This window comes from Cricetulus griseus, chromosome 2 (genome assembly GCF_003668045.3).
Source record: "Cricetulus griseus strain 17A/GY chromosome 2, alternate assembly CriGri-PICRH-1.0, whole genome shotgun sequence".
Taxonomy (NCBI): Eukaryota; Metazoa; Chordata; class Mammalia; order Rodentia; family Cricetidae; genus Cricetulus; species Cricetulus griseus.
Window position 1 is genome coordinate 427,295,208 of NC_048595.1, and position 10,150 is coordinate 427,305,357.

General features: G+C 50.1%; 1 protein-coding gene across 3 annotated transcripts in view; it reads right to left on the minus strand.

Moving 5' to 3' along the window:
* Window positions 1-9,632, minus strand: part of Tns1 (tensin 1) — a 162,503-nt gene extending 152,871 nt beyond the window's left edge. Inside the window, exons 1-2 of one of the 3 annotated variants that reach the window (XM_035441023.1) lie at window positions 9,518-9,632; window positions 8,721-8,758 (exon numbers count right to left, since the gene is read on the minus strand). The gene's annotated coding sequence lies outside the window, so the exon portion shown is untranslated. Of the gene's footprint in view, window positions 1-8,720; window positions 8,759-8,926; window positions 8,961-9,387; window positions 9,407-9,517 lie in introns of those variants that run through there. The other 2 variants (XM_035441029.1, XM_035441028.1) reach the window with 2 other exon arrangements.
* Between the last annotated feature and the right edge of the window lie 518 nt (window positions 9,633-10,150).

A 10,150-nucleotide genomic window follows, 5' to 3' on the forward strand; every position in this document is an offset into this window, starting at 1 on the left:
AAAATGATGGTAGTAACCACAGGCATTTAACTGCCCTTGTAAGCATTTTTACATGTATTAATTTATTAGATTCTCACCATACCATGTAAGGGAAGAACTTCCACAGATCAAAAATTCAGACTACAAAGAGGTCCCATATCCCAGCTAGTGAAGCCACATTTGCGGTCAGGTTAGTCTCTACCCAGGCTTTCCACAATCCTGCATTCAAATCCAGGAACCTCATGCCAATCTCACTGGCCATGAGAGCACACTGTTAACTTCCCAGCCCACTTCCTCTTCTGCCCCAGCAGGCACACTCATGCCTATTACCGAGCAGTCCTGAGGATTGGATTCCGTGGATCCCATGGGCTCAAGGACACAGGATCTCTGCAAATGTGCCTAGTGTTGGAATCCAAGCCGTGTGAGTTTCCACAGACAGGAAGAGGCTGCCCCTCCCATCCTTCGTGACCCAAGAGTGACCTGCCCCCTGCTGTGCCTACAGAACCTGGCTTGAACCCAGCCACCTCTGAGCACCCTCGCTTGGGTGCCCCGGGCCAGTGCCAATGGGAAAAGGCCAGGGTGTTAATCTGTGACTTGTTCTGTGCCCAAGGCATACACACCCCTCTCCTCCTAATGGCCCCCCACAAACATCCACCCACCTGCCCACTGCAGCGGACAACTAGCCATGTCATACATCAGCCAGACACCAGCACCCCCTGGGAGTCCTCAGCAGGGTAGAACAAAAAGAAGACCAACCAGGGAGGAAGCTGGCCAGTCAGCAGGTGACTGTAGGTGTGTGGGATGTCATTCTGTGGAGTCACCCCAACCTGCCACTGTGGATCTCCTGGGGCCTTGAGCCCTGTGTTATTATGGAAACGCTTTGAGCCTTATAATCCTAGGATGCCAGAATATTAGATTAAGAGTCATTGATTGAGCAAGAATCTGTATCACATACCAGGATTGCACCTGCAAGGTGTCTAATCCTCACATCAGCCTTGCAAGTCAGCATGACGGCAAGATCGGTGTCACCATGTGTGCTGCTAAGTAAGGATTGAACCTGGAGCCTTCTGAGGGCTAAGCAAGCACCTACTTTAACACTAAGGTAATCCTGCCTCCTCCTCCTCCTCCTCCTCCTCCTCCTCCTCCTCCTCCTCCTCCTTCTCCTCCTCCCTCCACTTCTTGCCTCCGGTCCTCCATCTCCCATCTCAGATACGTCTCCCTCTGCTCTGTGTCCTCCCCTCCCACCCTTCTGAACTCTTAAGACCTGTCTGACTTTTGAACCCCCACGTGATGTTTACATAGCCCAGAGTCGGAAACATCATAAATAAATAAATAAGTAAATAGTGCTTCAAGGAGTTACAATTAAGGAAAGTAAGAAGCCAGTTGGGGCTCAATGTAACTTTCTCCCTTGCCTTGCCCCCGTGGATGGGGCGGGTATGTGTACTTGCAACACACTCCAAGCCACAGGTTACCTCTACACACACACTAAACTCCGTTACCTCAGAAAGAACTTGCAAGAGGGCAGCTGTAGGAAGGAGAGTACAGCAACAACTTCGTGCAACTTCCTCATAAAACAGAGAAGAAATGGCTTCTCAAGACCCAATTCACCTGGGACCCCTCCCACAGGCAAGCAGATGCCTGGAGAACATAGGCAGTGCTACATCAGCTCTTCCAGAGGACCCACCGCCAGTAGAGGTGAGAGGTTTCCAGGGGCCACAATGTGGGTTGCCTGGGTGCTGTCAGGGGATCCAGGATCAGTCACTGGGGGTGACAGATACTAATACAGACCCCTCCCCAGACAAAGCGGTCTGCTGAACAAGGTGAAAGGAGGACAGTCAGGGGCTACTGAGGCTCACTGGAGGGGAGCACAAGACCATAACTTTTCCTTTAGCAATGGAATCTAGCCACAGATGGGAGAGCCTGAGCATACAATAGATAGGTCCCCTGTACAGTGAAAGCCACTAAGCTCTGGAGTCACACACTTGGACCTGCACTGTCAGCATTGTCCCCTCCTGCCAGCTGTGGGGCTGGTGCAGGGATCTCACCTCAACACTCTCCTCTGAGAGTCTGGCCACACACCTGCTTTATGTGTGGTGCTTCCAGAACTAGGTGAGCCACTGTGCAAGGACACTCAATAACTGGCATCGCGGGTTCATTTAGGTGATGGAGGAAACTAATAAATCCATAGTCAGGATAGCCAAGGGGGGGGCATGGCTCAAATGGCCAGAATCAGAAATGAGAGAGGTGGCATCTTTAGTGTGACCCCACAAAAATAAAAATAAATAAATAAATGATTAAGGAAAGCTATGAACAATCGTATGTCAACAAAACTAGGTAATTACAATGAAACAGATGTGTTTCCTAGAAAGACACAAACTACCAAATCTAACCCAAAAAGAGAAATAGAAAAGTTGAATAGTCCCTATAACATATAAATAGAATTGGCAATAAACACTTTACGCACAAAGAAAAACCCAGACCCAGATGGCATCACAGGTGAATTCCACCAAAAATTTAAAGAATAATCTATTTTAATTGTGTACAAACACTTCTAAAAAGAAAGGAAAAGCCAGGCATAGTGGTACACATCTGTAATCCCAGTTACTTAGACGGTTGGGATGGTAGATGGTGGGTGGGTGGGTGAGTGAAGTTGCCTTGAGTTCTGAGATGACCTGAGCAACATGGTGAGACCCTGTCTCAAGATCATAACAAAACCAAAAAATATATAAAAAGCAGCTACGGAATGTAGAGAATGCATCTCCCTTCATTCTGAGTCCAGTTTTACCTTGTTACTCAAACCAGACAAAAAACATTATAAAATAAAAATAAAACTATACTCCAATCTCTCATAAATCCTCACCCAAACACTGGCAGATCGCATCCAATGACAATAAGATATATATATATATATATATATATATATATATATATATATATATATATCACTGCCAAGTAAGATTTGTCTGTCCCAGTATTTGAAAATCAATACTGGAAATATTTATCAATAGGCTTAAAAAAAGTACAAGGCTGTCTTCTTCGATTGCTTTTTCAGCTGAGTGGCATCTCCAGCCCAAATTGATGACTTTTCAAGGCCCCAGAATATGACTCTGAAGACTGAATCACCAATTGTTCACCCATCACCTAATGCAAAATGTTTGAGGTTTTTTTCCAGTTTGAGTCTCTCCTGATTTCAGTACCTGTACGTTATTCATCATCATGAGGAAATGCTTTCATTTCTCTCTGGCAAACACCTCAGAGCAAAACAGCTAAAAAAAAAAAAAAAAAAAAAAAAAAAAAAAAAAAACTTCCAAGCTTGGCTAGAAACAGCCCTGCCACAGTTGGCCACTTGTTAAGAATCCCAGTGCCCACACACACCATGCAGACCATGGCTCGTGTGTCTGTGTTAAAGTGTCCAAGTGACTCCAACACCCATACAAGATCTCAAGCCATGGCTGTGTTCATTAGGTGTCACAAGGTGGCAAACAGCCAAAGCCACACTACAGTGGCATATGCAATGACCTTGCTCTTCCCTGACGACAGAGGGAGAGAGGAGAGGAGATAGCATTGGTGCAAGTGTCTAGTCTTGACATCATCGCCTCAGCAAGCTGTGCTGGGCTCTCAGAGTCCCAACCTTTCATGAGATAAGACACAAGAAAGGAGAATAAACTAAAGTGAATTAGTATTCATAACTTTTTGAGCACTGCATTATGAACTTGGTGCCCTAGTTGGGTTACCATTCTCAGTATTCCTAAGACCCCCGTTATATAAGTCCTGTTATAATCACCTGTTACAGATGAGATGGGTTAGAGAAGTTCAGCAACTCCCCAAAGGCCACACAGTATTAGGTTGAAGCACAGTAGTCTGTCTCCAAGGCCAAAGAGCTTAAACACTCCACCAGGCTCAGAGCCACAGGCAGATCCTGGGGCCACAAGCCCCCCCCCCCAGCTATTCTTGGTAGCTAGAGAATAGCTTTCTCCAAGCCAACTACACAGAAGGCTGTACGTTCATGAGGGCCTAGCATCGAGAAAGTGATACTACAGTGAAAGGTGGGTTTCCTTTTCCTTTCGAGCTCAAAGGTGAAACTGGAGCCCTTTGGATACCAGAGAGGAGACTACGTCATGGGTGTGGTCTTCTCCCCTCCTGGGCCTATCCTGAGCACAGAAGAGAACTTCAGGGAAGCAAGAAAATGAGAAATCCTAGTCACCCAGTTCTGGGACACCCAGGCCCCTACTCCTTTCATGTAATTCCCATTTGGCCTGCAGGAGACCAAGAGTATTTTTCTGGGAGGAGCCATGACCTGATCTGGTCAAAATAAGGTAGCAGGGTTCTACTCCCAAGTCCACCTGGGAGTCAGGGAATTGGGGAATCTGGGCCCACTATTCTGTCACTCCCTGCAATACCTCTGCAACTCTGTAACTCTAAAGCCATTCTAGAGCTATACTTAAAATAACACATAAATACAATGGAGTAACAGGAGAAAGCAGGGGACAAACAACAGCAGAGAGTAAATCTCAAGAAGACTGAGATACAGGGCTGGAGAGATTGCTCAATGGTTCAGAACACTGGCTATTTTCTGCAGGACCCGGGTTCAAGTCCTGTTGTGGCTCACAACCAGTTCTAACTTCTGGCCTCCTCAGGCACCAGGCGGGCAAGCAGTGCATAGACATATGTGCAGGCAAAAACATCACACACATAAAATAAAAATAAATTTTTAAAAAGACTGGGAAGCAAATGCTGATCATTCATTTAAAATCCTCAGCAGCAGAGAAAAAATAGGGTGCAGGTAAGGACCCCCAAGCGATACAAGGGTAGGAGACCATGGGAAAATTTTAGCCTCTACAAGAACTGGAGAAGGGGTTTGCTGGAACCATACTGAGAGTCCAGTCACTTCTCTTCAGCATCCTTGTTTCTCTCACTCACCTTCACTCCCCTCTCACCTTGTACTGGTCAACCCCAGTACAAGCCACTGTACAGAGATGTGGGAGCCCTGCTAGGTGTCAGTGGTGAATATGTAAAATGTTGTGAGCCCCACCTGTCTCCCAGCCTGTGACATGGAGGGGAGTATCTCCCATGTTGGGAAGTCCTGTGCAGACACAGATGAGGAAACATGAGAGCATCAACAGAGATGCACTCTGCCACTCAGGCAGCCTCCCCGAATCACTTAGCCTGGCCCTTTCTCTGGGCAGCTGCAGCTAGCTTCTGGTATAGTTTGAATCTTAGTATCGCTCATGGGCTCATCATCTATGCTGGGTTCCCAGTTTATAGAGGGGCTCTGAAGGCTGAGGGGCTTTCAGGAGCAGGTCACTGCAGTGGGCTTCTCCTCCCCACTGTTCCAAGTCACTACCTCATGCACCCACGGCAATGCCCTCACCACCATAGTGGAAAATGATATCTCTCAGAAACCGTGAGACAAAATAAACCTTCCCTCCCTTAAATAGCTTCTGTCGGGTATTTCACCATAGCAACAGAAGTAACTAACATGGCCTTAGCACAGCTCCACTGTGAAGACTCCATGGGTTCCCCCTACGGGCACACAAGCCCACGCAGGTCCCTACACCTCACCCACTGGGATGGATAAGACACAGTGTTTCTGTCTCCATGCTCTTGAAATCATTCCCAGGAAGCCAGTATCACATAAGAAAGTTCAAGTGCCCTTAGCAGGAGATCACAAAGCTGAAAAGGGGCCTTTGCCAACAGCCAGCCCCATTGGCAGCCCCAAAAGAGAACCCGAGAGAGGACCCTCAAACCCCATCAGACCTTCAGAAGATCGCTGCTAAGCCTGGGGATACAAACCTGTCATCTTAGCTACTTTATAAGCTAAGACATGAGGATGGTAAGTTTAAGGATAGCCTGGGCTACAGCAGAGTTTGAGGTCTGTGCCTTAGTGAGACCCTGTCTCAAAGAAAGTCAACAAGAGGGTAGGGGTATGGCTCAGTGGTCAGGGGCTTGCTTAGCATGGTTGAGGTCCTTAGTTCAGTCTCTAATACTGTGTGTAGTAGTGGTGGAGATGATGTTGGCTGCCATGCTTTGCCTGGCTAGAACTGGCCAGCCAAGCCCTTCTCCAACTTTAGACCCTCAGAGACCGTGAGCAACACAAATGGTTACTGTTGCCTTGACCTTCTAAATTTAGGGAATTTTTGTTACATTATATTGCTATGTATCCATGCTCCAGCCCCATCCCAGCATGGGCTCATACCACAGGAACATTCTGGAAGGTAGAATTGAGAGCCAACAAGAAGACTCCCCAAAGGAGGGAAGACAGAAAACTGAAAAAGGACACAAAACAAAGGAAAATCCCCACAGTGCTTTCAAGGAACCCTCTCCCACACTTCCTCTACTCAGTAAATGAAGCCATATGTCCCCAGTCGCTCTGGCCAAAGACCTATGAGTCAGTCATTCTTTCTCACACCCAACATCCCACCCACCAGCAAGGCTCTAGGCTTTGAAACGCACCCCAGTCAGCCCCTTCCTCACAACTGCCCCATGATTCTGAGTGCTATACCACCAGCCAAGCCACTGGATAGTGTTGTGTGGATACCACTAGCAACTTCTGGCCCTGTCCTTGCCTGGGGGCAACACAGTCTCTCACAGTGTCAGTTCTGTCCTCTTTCTAGTGCCCTAAACTCTCCAGCCTGCACTTGACCTTTGTTCAAGCTCACCTCACCTCAGGGCCTTTGTGTCTTGTTTTTCCTTCTTCTCCTTCCTAGGGGCATCCTCTGGGTCTCATTTCATGTAACACCTCCTCCAAGCACTCATGTTGGGCTAATCCTGCCTAAGTCTCCTATCAGCTGCCTTAGAGCAGTGTCCTGTCCATGAAGAGGGCTGGCCAGCTGCTCCTCTAGAAGCAGGGGATGGAGGGGATGACCACCAAGCTGATCTAGCTACAAGCCCACAGCATAGAACTGGGCTTCCCAGTGGGAGGAAGAGGCAGGGCTGCAGTAAGAGCTGTGGTTTGGGTAGAGTGTTGCCAGCTGGGTGGAGTATGCACCACCAAGAGGTTCCACTTCCTATAGAGGAAAATCCTATGAAAAGCTCCATCTGTATGGAGGTGCCCTGCCTGAACCCTCCCCCTTCAGGTGGCCTCCTTGACTGAGCAATGCAGGACTGTTACAGCCTGGGGCACCTGCACCCCCAGCCGTCAGGCACGCTGAGACCCCTGAAAGTCATCTTTGGTACCCTGAAACAGAGGACCACTGTCTGTCACATCTTTCTGAGCCACCTATTCCACTAATTTTTCACTGACAGTAAACTCATCACCTAATCTGCCTTACGTATCTCCTTGCTGCTGGTAGGAGATGGAAAGTAAAAGAGGCTGGAGGCCAGGCAGGGAGAACCATGGGCCAGTGGCCAGGAAAGGACAATCAAAGGGGCACAAAAGGTTAGGACAGAAGAACTACACCTACACTTTTCAGTGCCTTGATTTCTCCAACTGAAAAGCAACACGATCTTCTGGCCTGTGGGATTACAAGATTAAACTCTGATAGTGTGTGTACTTTCTAAGGCTTAGGCCCCTAGAGCACAAATGTTCACTGTTACTGAGAAACACTGATATGGGAAAAGGGTGTGATGGGGTGAGGAGAGGAGCAAGCCATTTAGTAGTTTATGGAGAACTCTGCCCCAGATGGACTGAACGAAGAGGACAATAGAGAAAGACACACACCACCAACACCAACACCCAAAGATAATGCTGACCCAGCCAGAGAAGCCAAATAGCCTTAATCCTACTGCAAACCACAGGCCCCCTTTGCAACCCAGAGTTTACAGTGGGGAGAAGGGCTGCACCTCTTCCAGGGTGTCCTTGAGGCAACTGCATATTCAGGATCTCACAGAAGGGGGCAGACCACTTCCTGACCTGAGGTTCCATCAACAGCCTGTTCTCCCAAACAGGCCCTGTTCCTTGGTAGTGGGTTTCTTGTTTGTTTGTCTGTCTGTCTGCCTGTTTTTTGAGTACTTAACTGACTAACATTTACAACATTTAGAGAGGTGGGCTTCTTATCCCCATAGCCTAGGAATGAATCAGGCTCTGTTAGAGCCATGACATGCCTAACACCGCCCAGCTAATAAAAAATATTAGCCTGGGGGTAAAAAAACGGACCCTGTACCTAACTCGCTGCTGCCTGGCTTCCTTCTCACCTGGGCTCCTGCCAGGTTTATACAGTAAGGGCAGGTGAAATGGCAGGAATCGGGCAGCCTGGAGCCTGAGCAGACTTTGGGGAAGAGTAGGGAGAGAATTCCTAGTAGGTCTCCAACCCACGATGGAAACTGAGACACCTGCCAGCAGTTTCCTTCCAGAATCATGACACCCCCCCCACCCCACATCCCATTACTCCAAAAGCTGACCCACCACCCTCTGCCCAGACCTGAAAGGACATTTGAACAATCAGGGCCCAGCAGCAATCAGTCCTGTCTTCTTGCCTCAGTTTCCCTCCCCTGAATGACTCGCCAGGAAACACTGGAGAAACTAAGCACAGCACGCAAATGGGGCGGGGGGGGGGGATGGCCTATGAAAACTGGGTAGCACCTTATCAGACAACTCCACGGCCCCGCCCCCACTCTCTGTAGAGCAGCAGACAAGGCTACTCCAGGCTGGCCGAATGGGGCAGTACACAGGGGGACCAGGACCCCTACCACCTCCCTGGCCTTGGCCTTCACCTTGACCCCTGCGCTGCGCTTTGCATAAACAAAGAGCAGCCGCCCGGTCCCGCCCCAGCCCGCCCCTACCCGCTCCAGCTGCCCCTTACCTTGGCCTGGCATTTCCGATGACAGGAGAAGCTGCAGACTGCGGGAGCGAGACAGAAAGAAAGTTTTAGCCGCGAGGTATGAAATGGAAACTCAGTCGCAATCTCCTCCCACCCTGGCCCTCCACGCCCGGCAGGGGGAGGGGGGGGGAACAAGGAGAAGGGAGGAGGGACTGTGGGGAGGAAGAACGGGGAGCCCGGGTGCGTACCCCGAGGGCGTCCGCTGGAGTCCCGCCAGGCCGAGGTGGTGGGGACCCAGGCCCAGTGCCAGCGGCACAGAGGAGCGAAGGGGCCTCTCCCCTCACACCCAACAGCAGGCAGGCCTGTCACACGTGCATTCCCCTAGGCCAGAGGCCCGGGCACACCCGCGGGCACACACAGCACTCGGGACTCCCCCCTCCCCACACACACACCATGCCGGGAACCTCACACACACTCATGCTACAGAGACCCTGGGATCTGTGGCACACACACACACACACACACACACACACACACACACACACACGGAGAACTTGCTCTCCCTCCCACTACCAGAAGCTGGAATCAAATTTCCTATCAGGTTCCCTAAGCCAGGAATGTCCCCTGTTCTGCCTCCCCACCCCCAGGACACTTAGCACTTCTAGAAAGTTCCAGGAGCCCTTCCCAGGGGTGCCTGAGGGCCTCTGACCTGGGTTCTGAAATGATTTGGGTCTCCAGGCCACTAGGTCTGCTGGGACAGGAGAGGCTGGCCCCTGGTTAGCGAAGCCAGCAAGCAGTCAAGGGGGCGCCCTAAATCAATTCTATTCACCCTTACTCACCCCTACCAGCTTCAACCACCAGCTCTTAGCAGAGATTGGGGTTCAGAGGCCCCTCTGCAGCTCCAGGCTCTGGAGCTCCCCACACCCAGCCAGACAAACAAGGTGGAACCTGGGATGTCACCTTGACCATTGGCACCCTGTCCTGGCCCAGCTCAGGCCTGTGACTCAACTTGAGCGGAGCAAGGATGGGCTGACCCTGACAGCCCACAGGGCAGCTCAGGGCCATCCCCCTTGGCCACATGACTTATGCCCCACCATGTCATCACCATCCATTAACTTTTGCCTTTGTTTGATTCTCGGAGCCTGTGTTCCCACCCTAGGTGGCAGCTCCTTCCCTTCCAGAAGGTGTTCCCCTCACACCAGCACTCTTACCCCCATGCCTTCTTTGGGACAGGGACCTTAGGACTGAGGCCCCACTGCCGACCAGAGACTACAAATGGATAACTGCCCCCCACCCCGCCCTGTACCCGGTACACTATAAGGCTTAATAAGCGTCCACTGAGTTGAACCTGGGGAAAAATCTCCCCAATCTCCCCATGACTCTGTGTACCCCCATCATTGAATTTAATCATCTTCCACACTCAGCCTTCCCCTGTACTGCAAGCTCCCTGCTACAACTTATACTCAAACAAC